The sequence below is a fragment of the Phyllostomus discolor genome, chromosome 2, assembly GCF_004126475.2.
Source record: "Phyllostomus discolor isolate MPI-MPIP mPhyDis1 chromosome 2, mPhyDis1.pri.v3, whole genome shotgun sequence".
NCBI classification, from domain to species: Eukaryota; Metazoa; Chordata; class Mammalia; order Chiroptera; family Phyllostomidae; genus Phyllostomus; species Phyllostomus discolor.
The window spans coordinates 186,389,115-186,406,170 of record NC_040904.2 but is presented as its reverse complement, the minus strand read 5'-3'; positions in this window follow the sequence as shown (position 1 = coordinate 186,406,170).

Below are 17,056 nucleotides of genomic sequence, written 5' to 3'. Positions count from 1 at the left end.
CTGCTTGGAGAGAGAGTGATTTTTTTTAAACCTGCTACTGGGAGTGATGCTTTCTTTAGTACTAAGATGCCCATGATAACGGAGAGGAGAGAGGTCTGAAATACCTCTGTGCTGTTCACTGTTGAATAAATAATCACTATAGTTCATCTACATGTGTCAGAGACATTTTTAACAATGCATTTTCAATCAAACTCCAGCTTAGGTAGTATGCTTAGTAAATTTACATGAAGATTCTCTGTCACCAATGTTTAAACATAGTTCAAAAATTTTAGTGTAAATAATTAACAAAACTAAGTTTGGTATTTTTAACATCTAAGCATTAAACTCCAAGTAACTAATGATTTGTATAATTTACACAAAGTCAGTATATGAGCAGTTTTTCTCATTAGTTGTTATTTGATTTTATACAAATAGGTCAAGTGTATTAAACAGCATACCATATATAAAGATGTTTAACCTAATAAACACAAATTAAAACATCAATGAGTTATAACTTTTTACTTTCTAAATTAGAAGTATTGAAAAAGTAATACTACCTAATGGAAATAGTTCTGGTGGGAGATAAATCAGCTCATCCATTTTGGAAAGCAATTTGTCCATAGGAACTTAAACTCATTAAGATGTTTATCCCCTTGATACATTAATTCCATATTTGGGAATCTATCTTTTAATATTAATCTAAAATACAGAAGTAAAAATCTGAACAAATGTCAATTTCAGCATTATGTATAATTGGTAAAAATTGTCCCATAGTATGGAAACTAAACTATGATACAACCTTAGTATAAAATATTATAACCATTAATTTATTTTAATAGGAAAGTAAATATCTATGTTATAATGCCTAGAACAACAGGCTTATCCAGAACATGCTTGATAGCAACTGAACTCAAAACTAAAAATTACTGAACATGGTTGGTACTTGGGAAAAAAAAACAAAACACTATTGTCATATTTGTTATCTTTATTTATTAGTCAGAATTGATTGGGATGCAGGTGAGAGATTCCAATCACCTAGCTTATAAAATGATACATAAATTTAGAGCTCTTCACAGAACTTAAAAAAAAACTAAATAAAAATCAAAGTTTGTAATAACAGAACCAAGACAACATGAAGGTAAAGATTATAACCAAGGATCTCAGAGCATTCAAGTTTTCTTTATTTCTTAGCTTGCCTTCTCTTTGGATGGTGGCTTTCTTTCTCATTCTATAGGCACAAAAAGCACAGAGGAAATCATGGCCCCTGACATCTCTGTGTTAGTATATGAATATGTATGTATCCAGAAAGGAAAGGGTCCTGCCTAAGAAAAGTCTCTAACTGGCTCAGTTTGCATTAAGGATGTATGTGTGGATCAATGCTAACTTCTTTCCTTCTCAAAGTAAAAAGGAGTAGACACATGGCCATTGAAGAAATCACAGTATAACGTAAACTACCTCATTATATGTCCCCTGGATTACAATTAACATGATATAAAGAATGCAAATGAGAAAAAATCTGGGTCTATATTAGAAGAATACAAAAACACTAATTTGAAAAGATATATAAACACCTATGTTCATTGTAGCATTATTTGTGATAACTAAGGTATGAAAACAACCTAAGTGTCCATTGAAGGATGAATGGATAAAGATGTGCTACATATGTACATACAGGTATGGGCAAAAGCAGGTTTATAGTTATGCATATGGAAAATAATGTAATAATTAATAAATAATAATACAACAATGAACACTTTCACATACAACTGCAGGCCTACTCTTGCCCACCTTGTATCTATATTATGGAATACTATTCAGGCATACAAAAGGTGAAATGCAGCCATTTGTGACAACATGGATGGACCTTGAGGGTATTATGCCAAGTGACATAAGTCAGAAAAAAGACAAGTACCAAATAATTTCACTAACATGTGAAACATAAAAAGCAAAAATAAAATGAATGAACAAATTACACAAACAACAGGTTGGTGGTGAGCAGAGGAGAAAGGAGATGGAGGGAGGATAAAATGCATAAGGGGGTCAAGTGTATGGTGAGTAATGGAAACCAGGCTGAACACGGTACCCACAGTGCAAATTACAATGTTGCACCTGAAGCCTATATAATGTCATAAACCAGTGTTATCTCAGGTAAAATAGATGGTGGAAAAAATTTTTATTATAAATAACAAAATTTGTATGGTGGTGGAATTGTAGCTTTACAAAAAGGCACAAATCAAACAAAAGTAAATAAACAAAAACACTTCATGAGCTATCTTCCATAGTTTTTACAGTGAATACACTTCTTTAATTATTCTTTTAAAATTATTCCTTACATGTTTCATGGACTATCAGGGACACTTAAAATAAATACATAAAAATGTAAAAATGTCAAAGTATCATAGAGATGGCAAAATAAAGCTGAAGATTAAAATTTTAGTTGCTTAGAGAATATGAGCATTTGGGAGCATTTCTGTACCTAAACAATAGCAATAAAGGTTTTTGATAAATCACATTAATGGTGCAGCCAGAAATAAAGGTAGGCATGACTATATAAAAGACATTTAACAGAAACACAAAAATCTTGTTCTACATTTTTACAAATACAGAAAAGAATGTATTGTTTATTGAGTGATACTGGTGTAAACTTTCTTTTTCTGAAAAAAGAAATTAAAACAGGGTTACAAGTAAAACAGACTTACTCTCTCAATTTATGTGACCTGATGTAGCATTCCTGAAAATTACCCTGTCTCTAGAATAATAGTTATAAAAACTCACCTTAGGACTTGATTTGTCAAATCCAGGGTATTACATACACCATGAGGAACAACTTTCTTTCTAGAGCCATAAGATTATCAGAGTGTGCTCATTCTCTTGAAACATGGATAAGTAGTGTGTCAAAGTTTGATATTTTCTAAGTTGGCTTTTCTTATGGATTCTTAAAATTTATGGTTATACATTTATATTAAAGATTACTTAATTTCTCATTTTAAAATATTAAGACATTTTACTTATATGTCATGAAATTGATAAGTTGGCATACTTTTCTCAGTGAGTTAAAAACCTCAGTTAAATTCTCTAATTTATATATAAGTAATTTTTATTCATTTATTTAGCTCTGGAATTGAAAATTAAATTCCCATGAAGTGCAAGGGTGCCTCCTTTTGACACTTGCCTATAAAGACCTATAGTGTTTATTTGAACATGGGGACAGTTTGTGGTGACATATTCATTGATTTATTTATTTTGCATACCCCAAGGCTGGTGGCAGCAGGTCTAATGGTATCTTTCCTACTAAAAATGGGAGATTATCACTCAATGGAGAATTTGGGGATCTATAAGATGGAAATGTATTATTTTACATGAATACTTACTCCACAAACATATATTAGAACAACCATGTCTTACTCATGGTAAAACATGAAAATATTTGGTAGAAAATCCACCCATGTCTCTATCCACAGACTCATTTTGATTAGCAAGTAAAGAAAAAATGGAGTTAGTAGTTTACTTGGAGAATGTGCCTAAAAGCTCAAGAGCCTTAAAACATCACTACTTACAAAAACCTTTAGTACCTTATTTCAAAATTTTCTTAATGAATAAGTTATGAACAGAGAAAGAATAATCATGCCGAAATTACTCCTCTCTCTTGGAAGGATCTATCTCCTGCTTGCCAAGACTACGAAGCTAGAAATCTATATCTTAGAATCACACAGCAAGGAAACTCAGGAATCTAGTTAAGCAGTTCTTCTGATTGAGACCTGATACTACTCTGTTAGATACTCATTGTGTTTCTTCTGTGATGCTGATGCAAGTTGAGCATGGAGTTTTTCTAATATCAGAAGTCTCCATGATTGAGTCCTTGGACTTCAGCAGTACCAATGGGTGAGGTGGCCTCAGTCATCTGGGTCAGGTAGCAGATTACTGTGCTATCGGCAATGACCCATGAGGTTGTGCCACTGGAAAAGATGTTCCTCTCTTACTGGGATAACATATAACTTGAGTCATTTTAAAAATCTTTACATCAGCTTTAACACTGAATAAAACATGTCCAATTGGTAGGGTGGACAGAATGACTTAGATAATCAAATTATTTAGATACACAATAAGTTCTTACATAACAAACTCTCCACTTTTTCACAGATGTACTGAACTTTTTCATTTTTCACATGCTCACATCACTATGAGAACATCCTTCAAAAGCATTTGAAATCATAGGGGTAAGGACTTGTCCAAATACACAAGACTGTCCATTTGACAGGATAACATAATGAATCCTCATTAGAATTTTCTGGTTATTTAGAAAGTGATGGGGGCATTGTTCTAGGGGCATTAATCATCTCATTAATTCAAATAACATTTATTTTGGAACTACACATCATGCCATTGTAAATTATCCTTACTTTTCTGTTTATTTAATTTTACTAATAAAAATTATTATTCCATCAAGAACCTTTTATATTTTGAATTAACTTATCTCTTATTATGATGATGTGACAAGTTTGTATCAACTAAAAATTGATTGATTTTATCTTCTGTTTAACAACGTGGAGTCTCAGCCAATAATCAGTGTTGAGTGAGAGGAGAGTAAAAAAGGGATCAAGAGAGTTAAAAATTCTAATTATCACCTTTATACACATTATATTATTTAAATGTTGATACTTAGAAAAAATGCACATAACGTGTTCTGATGACTATTTACTGATAACTTTGAATTAATATTTTGAACCCAGGCATTTCTCTGGAAATTCATACCCCTATATATAACCATCTATTTGACATCTCTTGGATATTTAATGAGCATCTCAAATTCCAACAATCTAAAGGGGTACTCTAAACCTCCTCTTTGTAAAATCCATTCCTCTCCATGTATCCTCTATCTTTGTCTGTGTTTAGTTCCTCAGGTCTAAAACACTGAAGTTACCTTTGATCACTCTCTTTTGTACATTATTTGTAATACTCAAGCAAATTCAGTTAATTTTACTGTCAAAATATGACCATAACCTAAACCCTTATCACCACAATCACTGTTACCCCTTAATACAACTACCATTAATTTCTTGTGTAATAACTTTCTTCCTCTTTTGCCTTTGTCTCAATAGAGTCCATTCTTCACACAAAAGCCAAGAGAATCTTTTAAAAATCTAAGACAGATAAAATCATCCAAAACCCTCTTATGGTGTGCATTTTAGAACAAAAAGCAAAGATCTTACAGAAACCTATGAGACTCAATGCAATCTCCCCTAATGCTATCCCTGTCTCATGTCCTTTGATTTCACTTCCTACTACCCTTTCTTTGTCTTACTCTGCTCTGGAGTCATAGACATCTCATTATTTCAAAAACATTTCAGAATTGTTTCAGTCTCACAGTTTTTGCTATATCCCCTGCCTAACATATTCTGCCTTCAGACACTGTCAGGTTCTCTCAAAAGTTTCAGATCTTCGCTTAAATATCAGCTTCTCAATTAAGCTTTACCTAAGAAAATTATCTAAAATATCAATACTTCACAATTCTATTAACATTTCTCCTTACCCAATCCTGGTGTCCTTTCCTTAACACACTTACCTGACATGCAATAGGTCTTAGGTTAGATTTTTCCAATTGCAGACACTGAGACAAGGATTTGATTGCAAATAACAGTTATTAGGAAAGCAGTCCCAGAAAGTACCAAGAGAGGAATAGAGAAGTGAAACAGGGAAGAACATCAATACAGAATGTATTAAAGAGCAGGTTGCAGCTGTGGTTACCTAGGGCTCAATTGCCATGGGAACATCTGGGTGGCTGTAGAGAAAAAAAACAGAGTTGTCTCACACAAGCTGTGAGAAAACTGGAGTTCTAACTGTCAATACATATGGCAGCCCCTTCTCTCTGTAAACATATGCAGAGCATTTTCAGGCAGCCACAGAAAACCCTCAAGCAATCTGTTGAAGGTGTTTATAGTGAGAAACCATTGGATCTGAACATACAGACAAAGCACTGGCTATAGATGTCATCTGCTACAGTGTACCTTTTGCACAACTCAGATCTGCTCATTGCCCACATTAAGTTGATTCATTTTTGTTGATCATTGGCTCTTGAAAATGATGGCTGGTCATAATTTCTAAAGAAATAGAATGTTAAAAATGGAGTGTTGCTGAGAAAAGTTTGGATCCTTACTATTGCAGTTGTTATCACAACAATAACTTGATTTCTGGAGAAAAACATTAAGCCAGGCATTCATCTCTGAAGGGACTGAGCTCCTCTTACCATGTTCTTGTCTGGCTTTGACTGCAATTGCCCTTTCAAGACTGTCACCAAAGCAAGAACCCCAAAAGGCATCCCAGCGAATCCAGTGAGCTCAAACTGCTCCCTGAACCATTTGTAGCAACAATCTTATATTCTGAAGATAATAAAGATCAATCACCTTTGCCAATATACCTAACTCCCTTATTTCCCCTCTAGTCTTCTGGCAAGAGATCCTCACACAGCAACCAAGCTTTATAATGATGTACTGTCATAGAAGTTTTCTCTATCTCCCCCAATGTAGGAGACCATTCTACGTGGCATGGGACCAATCCCACTCAGAGATGCACAGGACCCACTGGATAGGTTCTCCCGTGGGGAATCAGGCCTGCAGTGCACCTAGGCTGCTTTGAGACTTGCTTTTGCTAAAACTCCCTCACCCTGAACTGAGACACCAAGTGCTCACTGTAACTTCCTAAAATCCATGCAAAACCTCCCCAGTATGGATTGTAACCGGTTCAACCACTTTTCCCTTTGCATTTGCAAATATCTTTCTTCTGTGATGTGATTAGTGGCATCATCTCCTTTGTTTTCTGTAAAAGGTAGCCGCCTAAAGCGAACCTGTGCATAGTAAATGAGGACCATCATGTAATGTGCTGAGAAACCCAATAAAGGTCAGTCTCTCAAGGGCCACAGCTTTTTCTCCTCTTGAGAGAAAAGCCATGCTTGCCCTTTTCCTCCACAGGACTCAGTAGTCCGTGTGAATGTCTCGTGTCTCATCCACAATGTGGCGGACTCCATAAGCCAGGGTCTGCATCATCTCAAGAACCAAAACATTTAATCACATAGATCCCAAAAATGTATGGATTGAGAAGCCCCTAATCTAAAGGTGAAGCCCAAGAAAGGATTGTGAGAGTGGACACCTCTACCTCCAACAGTTGATTTCCGGACCTACGTACTCTAGATATCAGGGACACAAAACCATATAATGGGCATTATTTTATTTTTTAAGAAAAAAGCATATACTGTATCTCAAAGCACTGCAGGAGGCTGTCCTTAAGTTAATGTCCTTAAGCTAATGTCTTTGAAAGGTCATTTCAAAAAAATAAATAAATAAAATAAATAAATAAATAAAAGGTCATTTCAGAGTTCTTAGCAGATTGTCAATTTGTGACTTTGTATATTCAACTGTACAAATATTTTCTTAGTTATTTTATGTGTAAATTATCTTGGTTTAGTAATACATAATGGAATCTTGTTTTCAATAAATTAAATCATTTTTTAAAAAATCTGGGTCTTATTTTTCTCCCATATGACAAAAGAAGATTAACTCTGATGATTTATAAGAACCTTTCCAATTCTCATTAATTCTCTTCCTGAATCAGATAGACAGAAAGCTATTTCTACACATTTTAGTATTTTCACTATGGAGTAAATACATATTGAATTTGACCTCACAATGTGCTCTGTGTTCTAATGGCATGTACCCATGCAGCATTTTCTCATCATGAAGTATCTTCTCAAGTTATGCCTACTTGGAATGTCTTGATAAGTACTTTTAAAACAACTTTTTAAAATTACAGGATCATTAGATTTCAGAAATAAATTGTTAAAGCTAATGAAATCCAATACTAATGATGGTAAATAAATAAATAGTGTACATAAGTAAACATACCAATATCTGATAATTGCTATATTAGGTTGTGATTCTCTATATTTTCTCTAAGAAGACATTGACTGGTAAATAAACTTAAATTGTAAAATTAATACAACTGTATAAATTTTGAATAAGATAATTTTCTGAACCTCTTTAAAAACTAAAAACAAGTTAGTGTGATTTTTAAATTTCAGTATTTATTTGGAGCTGGAAAATCTTTTTTCTAGATGTTTTACCCTGTTATTTCAAGTTACTAGATTGAATTTTTGAAGTAGTAAAAACCAGCAAAGGTAGGCATAGTGTTATACTTGTAGACAGATGAAATTCCCTTACTTATGAACACTGGAACCCAATATGAATCATTCATTACCAGAATTTGTGGCAGATCTAACTTTTCCCAACAGGTGGGTCCAGCCCTTTACTGCTAATTAGTGGCAAGAATAACAAGGCCAATGACCTCATGCCTAAAATAATCTTATCAGCCTAAGAACAAAAATGTTACCTAAAACCTTGAGACAGTATTTCACATGATTATATCAAAAGTTGGGGTATATAGAGTAGACTGGTAAGTGGAAAGCAAATAGCTAAGAATTAAGCATGGAAATCTAAGGTTACTTTTTATTATTAGAATGTTGTGATTGATGTTCTATATTAATTTATTCTTTCAATGCAAATTTATTGAATGTTTGAAAGTGTCAAGTATCCTTCTGGACATTGTGATTAAAATTATAATCAAGGCCCTGGCTGGCATAGCTCAGTGGATTGAGTGCAGGTTGTGAACCAAAGCATCGCAGGTTTGATTCCCAGTCAAGGCACATGCCTGGGTTGCAGGCCACGGTCGCCAGCGACCGCACATTGATGTTTCTCTCCCTCTCTCTCTTTCTCCCTTTCTTCCCTCTCTAAAAATAAATAAAAATCTAAAAAAAGAGATTATAATCAAATAATAACCCCTGCCAACATAGATCTTAGATTCTGAGAGTTTCTTAAAGGGAGAAACAGATTTTAGAAAAAAAAAGTATTGTCTTTGCAAAGTGTATAATATAAAAGATGGTGTGCTAAAGTCTATGAAAAGTGCACATAAAAGAGTAAGAAATATCGTAAATAGAGAGAATAAGAAAGTGTTTGCAATTGATGTGAATAAAGGTCTGCAGGAGCAGACACGACAAACCATGAAGCCATGTGGACAGAGAAAGAGCGATCCTGGCCATAGGGGTAGATGTACAAATGTTCTATCAAGGAAGATACCTGGCCAGCTCAGAAACATTAAGGAAGACAAGTGCAGTAAAAATGAGTGAGCAAGGGGCTGAATCACAGGAGCCAAGGTCAGAAAGCTAGCAGGAGAACAGACCAGGTAAAGCAGATCAAGTTCATCCTCCACTGAAAGTAGGGTGGGAGGTCATTGGAGGGCCTTGAACAAAATAGGGTCATGATCTGATTCAAATGTCAACACAAAAAGTCATTGTTGCATTCAGAATAGACAGAAGAAGGCTTGGTCGGGAGTAGAAGAGCCAGGCAGGAGGCTGCAGTGAAAATCTAGGATAGGGAGACTGGTCAAAGGGTATGTTGCAAGCAAGGTTGTGGTAAGTTTTATTTTTTAGTATTATGATTTTTTTAGAATAACCTTTTTTAATATACTATTTTTTATTGTTGTTCAAGTACAGTTTTCTCCTTTTTCACCCCACCCATCCCTGCCTGCCACCCTCAAACCTACCTACCCCTTTGGCTTTGTCCATGGGTCCTTTACACATGTTCTTTGCTGGCCCTTCCCCTATTTTCCCCCATTATCCCTCTCTCCCTTTCTCTCTGGTCACTGTCAGTTTGTTCTTTATTCAATGTTTCTGGTTGTATTTTGCTTACTAGTTTGTTTTGTTGATTAGGTTCCACTTCTAAGTGAGATCATATGGTATTTGTCTTTCACCGCTTGGCTTATTTCACTTAGCATAATGCTTTCCAAATTTTTAATGAAAAGATAGAGTTCTCATTTAATGGTAATTAGAAGGAGCATATTTTGGAAGTAATATAAAGAGTTTTACTCTGATATTCAAAGTCTTAGGTGTTTATCTATCAATCAGGTGGAAATACTGAGTAGGCAGTTGGCTACATTGACGCGGAGTCCCTAAGAGCAGTAAGTATAAAGATAGAATTTTAAGCACTAGAATAGTAAAATAGCCAGAGTAAGTGAAGAAAAAAAGAGCTGCATAGCATTAGAGTTTTAAAGTTATCATAAAATCACCCTTTTCTTTGAAATGATAGTCTTTACATTAAAAACATCACTTGATCTCACAGTGGATAGCTAGGCCAATAAAGTATCCATTCATCTCCTAGCTATTAGTTAATAATTTAGTCATGTTCAGCTACCACAATAATTCAACTATAATTTAATAATTCAGTGAGATTTCAAAATGGGTCTTTTTTAATGCTCTTAGTTCACCCTTAGAATAAATAATCTATACAACATGCATAGCATAATAAGGAAGTAGAAAACACATTTTTGAATCTCTGATGAAAGCCACCAAGGGTATATGCTCCAAGTAACGTCACATCATTGGACCCAGGAATTATTGCATGCAATGTTAATGCACAAAAATATGTAAATTCATGGTTTCTACAGTATGTTTTTTCTAAATCTATTTTATCAGTATAATGGAGAGAAAAACAACATTTAGTATTTTTCTAGGAGTAACAAATATTAAATTTTGCAGCTTTTTAAAATTTAGTATAGTCACATACAGAAAAAGTCAGGTTCCCAGAGGGAAATAGATTGCATAAATAGGTAATTTGAGAAAGAGTTTAATAAAGGGGCAGCAAGATTCAGGGAGATAACTTGGTAAATGTCATAAAAGTAGTAAGTTGTATAATTTTCATTAAAACTAACTCTTTCTGACTAGGAAGTTCACAGATTTAACATAATACTATACTTTTAATATCAACCTTTATTGTTTGGAATAGACAAGTCAAGAAAAACAAATCTCAAAATATTTCCACAGACTGGTTCACATACATAAAGCTTTGAAGGTTAATGTTTATACTAGAATATGTAATATTGTTCTGTTAAAAGAGAAAAATAAACATTCGAGTCTGCATAGGCTTCAATGCAATTAAAATTACTTATAAGAAAATGATCTAAAACGCTTTGAAACTTTTCTGATTTGTGGGAAAATGAACTCCTTTCTTACCAAATATTACGTAAGTACTTAATTAGAGAGATGACAATTAATTATAAATACCTAGATAGCTGGGTATTTTGAGAGTATAAGGGAGTGTTGTAAATACTGGTAAAGAAAACTGGTACATCTGAGTGCTCGTGGTGACTGTGTTCAGTTGTCTCCCTCACTGCTTCATGCCTTTGACCCTGCTTTCTCTTTCCATTATCCTAATTTGGTCTTATTATTTATACTCATGCCACCTCTCAGAGTCGGACAAAAAAATTAGATCTACTTTCTACTCACTCTATCCTCATCATTTAACAACTAAGGAATTTCTATACATGTGATGCTGTTGGGGTAGTTGTTTTTCTAATTTTATAGTCATTTAAAACCATCTTGCCTCACATCATTATCATTTTCCACCATCCAATATAAAAGATCATCACCTCATCCATCTTTTCCTATACTGTTATTGGTAATAATGCTTTGAGATTCTTTTCTCTGACTAAACGTATACCTTTTTGCTATCACCCAAACCCTAACTGAATGAGCTCTAGGAGAATCTAAATGGGGTATTTCCCCCCTCCAGCACCTAGTAGTAAAGTCATTTTAAAATGGTTACCCATATAAGACCTGTATTATTAGTACATGCTTGTAAGACTGAATTTTTTAAGTGTAGATTTGAATTTTAAGTGTGTTAGATTGAATGATACCTACCCAGTGATGAGCACTTGAAATAACAGTGACTCAGAATCATGAAATAAAAACATAGCACTCCCTCATGGGAGACAATCAGAGGCAGAAACTCACTCTCTGCTTATGAGGCCACTGCCGAGACCGGCCGGCTGAAGCACTGTCTCTCCACTCACTGGCATCTTAGAAGATCCCAAATATGTAAAACCCAAGATGAGGTGTTACTCCCATTTTGCTCATGTATTGAATGCTAAACACTTCGTGAACATATAGAGTGTAAAGACATTTTCCACCTAAATATGAAGCTTTCATCACTTTTCCAGTAAAGGCATAATAATTCAATAATATTAAGTACAGCCTTGGCTGGTGTAACTCAGTTGGTGAGACATCATCCCATAACACAAAGTTTGTGGGTTTGACTCCTAGTCAGAGTACATACCGAGGCTGCGGGCTGATCCCTGGTCCAGGTGGATACGATCCCCATTTCAGGGGAGGCAGCCAATTGATGTTGCTCTCTAACATCAATGTTTCTCTCTCTTCCTCTTTTCTTTACTCTCTCTCTAAAAGCAATGAAAAGGTGTCCTTTGGTGAGGATAAAAATAACTAATTACTACTAATAATATTAAGTATATACAATGATCAAAACACAACTATTAAAAAGACATGTATTATAATAATGGATTATAAAGAAAATGACCCACATCTATTCTGTCCACAAGAATCTCACTTCAACTATAATAATATGAGTAGGTTAAAAGTAAAATAATAGAGCCCTGGCTGGCATTGCTCAGTGGATCGAGCGCGGGCTGCGAACCAAAGTGTCGCAGGTTCGATTCCCAGCCAGGGCACATTCCTGGGTTGCAGGCCACGGCCCCCAGCAACTGCACATTGATGTTTCTATCTCCCTCTCTTTCTCCCTCCCTTCCCTCTCTAAAAAAATAAATAAATAATTTTTTAAAAAAGTAAAATAATAGAAAAAGATATCCTATGCATAAATTCATCAAAGGAAAGTGGGAATGGCTATATCATTTTCAACAAAGTAGACTTCAAAGCAAAAAAATATATATCAGATAAAGCAATAGGTAGAATACATATTGAATTAAGTGTCACTTTGCTAAAAAGATATAACAATATTAAATATGTATTCAGACAATAAAAGAGTCTCAAAATGCATGAAATAAAAGCAGACAAAGCTAAAAACAAATAGATAAATTACAATTACAGTTGAATATTTTTAAACTTCTCTCAGTAATGGATAAAACTAGTAGGAAGAAAAATCAACAAGTTTACAGAATTGCTGAACAACACTGTCAACTGACTGGGTCTAATTGACATTGATAGAACACTGGGCAACACCAGATTACACATGCGTTTCAAGTGCACTTGGAAAATTCAACCTGATAGACTATGTACTCAGTCATAAAACAAACCTAACATAATTAAAAGACTTGAAATCATACAAAATATGTTCTTGGAACTTATTGGAATTAAACCAGAAATCAGTAAGAGAAAAATGGGAACATTTTTAATCATTTGGAAATTCAAGAACACGATCCTAAAATATCTGTGGGTAAAGAGGAGGTCTCAGGAAAAAATAGAAAATGTTTATCAAAATGAAAATGCAATAGCAAAATTTGTGTGATACAACTAGTAGGACTTAGCAAAACATTATAGAATTGAATGTGTACACTATAAAATAATTTCAAATCAATTATTTTACACCTGAGAAACTAAAAAATAATTATTTAAAATTAACCAAAAAGAAGGAATAAGATAGATCAGAAATCAATAAAATTAAAAACAGGAAAACAAAAGAAAATCAGTATAATTTAGTTTTAAAAAACAATGAAACTGATAAACCTGCAGCAATATTAATTTTTAAAAAAGAGAAGTGAGTTATTAATATCCAGAATAATAGAAAGAATATCACTAGATCTTACAAGATGTTTTTAAAAAAATAACAAGAATACTACTACAGACCCCACAAAAATATTATTGAAAAGAAGATAATACTACAAACAATTCTATGTACATAATTTTGACAAATAGATAAAATGGATTACATCCTCAAAAATCACAAACTACTAAACCCCAAGATGAAATAGTTTATCTGAATAGCCTTATAACTACTAAACAAATTGAATTTGTAGGTAAAATCTTTGGGAAAGATGTCTCCATACACATATGGCTTACTGATGCATTCTCCCAAATGCCTAATCAACAAAACTAACAAGCAAGCAAAATATAACCAGAGACATGGAAATAAAGAACAAACTGACAGTAACCAGAGGGGAGAGGGGAGGGGGTTAATGGTGAAAGAAGAGGGAGGGCCATTAAAAACATGCATAGAGGACCCATGGACAAAGCCAAAGGCAGGTAGGATTGAAGGTGGGAGTGGGTGGAGTAGGGGAGGGTGGTGGGGGGAAAGTGGAGAAAACTGTGTTCGAACAACAATAAAAAAATAAATAAAACACAAAAAGAAAAATAGTACCAATCTACAGAATCTCTTCTAGAAAGAGATGAAGAGGAAACACCAACTTATTTTCAAAGTTAGGATTTCCTTGATACCCAAACCATACAAAGGCAGTACACAAAGAAAATAAGAAACAAATTGCTCTCATAAACAATAAAAGCAAAGATCCTCAACAAAATCTTACCAAATTAAATCCAGCAATATAAAAAAAGAATATTATAGGATGACCAAGTGGTGTTTATCCCAGAAATGCAAGGATCATTCTATATGCAAAAATGAATCAATATAATCCGTGTAAGAAAGAAACACATAATTATCTCAATGAATGCAGAAATGCATTTGACAAAATACAATTTCAGTTCTCGTTACGACTTTGTTGAATTAACTTTGGTTAAATGGAGCACAGGGTGCCAGATGGTGAGCAGAGTTTCAAGAAAAGACCACAGTAGAAATTGAAATGGTGGAGTTTATTATTCACAGGCCCTAGAGAAGTACAAGGCACGCCTCGAGGGGCCACACAGAGAGGTCAGGGCGTGGGTCAGGCAGAAAGGCAGAACATGAGACACATGCCTTTATTAAGTTCTGTGGATGGAGTGTTTGGGAGTTCCCTAGTCAAGGACGAAATGGGCAATTAAGACAAAAAGAATGGGGTTTTGTTAAGCTTCATGAGGGTTTCATCAAAGGGCCCCACAAGGATAACACACTGGGATTCAAGGAAGACTGTTGATCACTGTAAGGGTATTAGGGAAGTCCTACCAGGAACTTATGTTTACTTGTAACTCTCAGGCACAAGCAAATATAATACAGTCTAGGGCTTAACGCTTGCATGAGGTGGTTAGTGTCAGTTTAAAACCCCACAGCCACTTAGCCACACAAAATGGATACCAAAGAAGCAATATCATGGAGTAGCTTTGATAAACACTCACTGTTCTTAACAAAAATTCTTAGCAAATTAACAGAAAGGCACTCTCTCAACCTAATAAAATACATGTACATAAACCTACAGCTTACAATAATATTAAATGATGAAGGATTGAATGTTTTCCCTCAAATACCTGGAACAGGGCAAGTATATCCTATCCACTCTCACCACATGTATTCAACTTTCATCATTTTTATGATAGTCTTCAATGATTCTTTATCATTTATTTTCCCCAATATTAAGTAAGTCCCTGTTTCTTCACAGTTGTAGTGAGTGCTGTGGAATTTACAAAGGTGACTGTAACTCTATCAGGAGGGACTAATGTGGTCACTCCACAACTAAATTCTAGCTGCCCTTCAAGGTGGTCCTATGCCATCTGCCTCATGACCTCCTATGGCAAAAGGGGTTTCGACACCTTAAGAAACCACACTACAACTATTTTTGTAGGATTCTTCTTTCTTCAAGGCCGTTTGTCTTATAAATTTGGTGTAGACATTTACATTGTCTGAAAGTTTTCATATTTTAAGTATATCAAAGGCTAAGGCTGTGCCAGTCATCTCTACTGACTAATATAAGCACTGAGACTAAAATTAGCAGACCCCCAAAGTTCATTTAATGATCAAGAAATGAATACCTCTAAGATCACTCTCTAACTCACACCAAAAGTGCATTCCACTTACAGAACTTCACATTTCCCACCTATGTACTTTTCATGATGCTTGTCACCTGGCATTCCTATGCAAACATACATTGCAACCAATTAAAAAAATTGGCCTCTCCTTCAAGAGCCATATATTTTATGTTGAAGTTGTATTTCGTGCAATATTATTTGGACTTCACATGTCAAAAATATAACGTTTTATATTTTTCATTCTGTATTTCCTCCACACACGTTTCTCCCCGGCTTGGGTATCTAGTCTTTGAAAACAGGGACAGTGGTATTGGACACTGGCGGGGGGGGGGGGGGGGTGGTGTCTGTGGCTTTTCCAAGGAAATGGACTGTAAACATGTGTTGGATTTGTGTCATTTCTTTTAAAATTCTAATTCTTTCAGCTGGGTTATTCAACATAAAAATGAGTATTTTCTACTTCCTGTTGTTCTATTTTGATTTAGCCACTGAAACTACAAAACCACTTATTTGTTATAATGAATATTGCAATAGCAGAAAATGCAGATTTTCAGAGATACTGCCTTCTATTCTTTGTTTCTCAAACATGATTTTTGCTCTAAGTATATTATATACTGACATAGAAAAAAAACAAAATAAGCTTTTCTCTCACAACTTCTAAAATTTCTCTTACTAATATAAGAGCATTTGTGCTAAGAATATTCATAAGGAAAAGTGTGGTTTTATTTGTTTCAAAAAATTGTATTTTGGTAAAATAAAGTGTTTTTTTTAGATTTTACTTTTTATTTTAATTTTTAAATACTCTTTCATTTATAATTGTTCAGTTGCAGTTCTGCCTTTTTCCTCCTTACTCACTCCAACCCCATCCTGCTCCACTCCCACAGTTAACCCCCCATGACCATGAGTTCTCTGTTCGTGTTCCTTTGCTTGCTCCTTCCACTTCTTTCCCCCATTATCCCCCTCTCCCTTTGCCCCTCCCATCTGGTCACTGTCAGATTGTTCTTTATTTCCAACTTCTGGTTATATTTTGTTCATTTGTTTGTTTTGTTGATTAGGTTCCACTTATAGGTGAGATCATATAGTATTTGTCTTTTCTAGGCTTTTTCTTCCGCTGCCTCATGGTGGAGACAAATTCCTGTCAATAAGAATATAATTGTTAATATCTTTGTTCCATTCTTCTGACGTCAGCCAAGTTGAACTATTCTTACATTTAAAATAAATGCATTGATAATAATTCATGTGGTTATTTGCAATATAATAAAATACCTTTTCTGGGTAAACGGGAATTTCAGATTATTTTTAAATTGTTCCTAAAATATCTATTGATATTACAAAGTT